The sequence below is a fragment of the Opisthorchis viverrini genome (genome assembly GCF_000715545.1).
Source record: "Opisthorchis viverrini unplaced genomic scaffold opera_v5_83, whole genome shotgun sequence".
Lineage (NCBI taxonomy): Eukaryota > Metazoa > Platyhelminthes > Trematoda > Opisthorchiida > Opisthorchiidae > Opisthorchis > Opisthorchis viverrini.
Window position 1 is genome coordinate 434,960 of NW_008751739.1, and position 520 is coordinate 435,479.

A 520-nucleotide genomic window follows, 5' to 3' on the forward strand; every position below is an offset into this window, starting at 1 on the left:
ACTTGGTGTTAGGATTTATTTCAAACGGGAAATCGACTGCCTCCACGAAAGTATACATTTGACCATATCACCGACTGTCTTTCCCTAACTTCTACTTGCATTCATAAATGGCGAATGGCGGATTACTCGGGAGATGACCCAGTCGCCAAAATCGGTGGGTTTGGATCACGTCCCGTAATGCAAAACCATTTTTGCCTAAGACTGTTCGACGAACCTGTCCGTCAAATACAAGGGGAATAATGCGTTAAAAGCACCAGTCGAAAAACAGTGGACTTTGGGTGTCAATGGTTCAAAAAGACCCAGCTCTGCAGTCACAAAACTGCGTTTTCGGTTGACTTTTAAAGGTGTAAGATCAGGTAACCATTGAAAATACTTTGGACTGGTAATAGCTAACGAAATCCTACTTATACATGGCTCAACATTACCCCAAAATCGTCCACCACCAGTAAAAACCTCGAAGGTATACGAATTTGGCCCAACTCTCTGGATGATCGCAGCCAAAATGATTGTCCAATCCCAA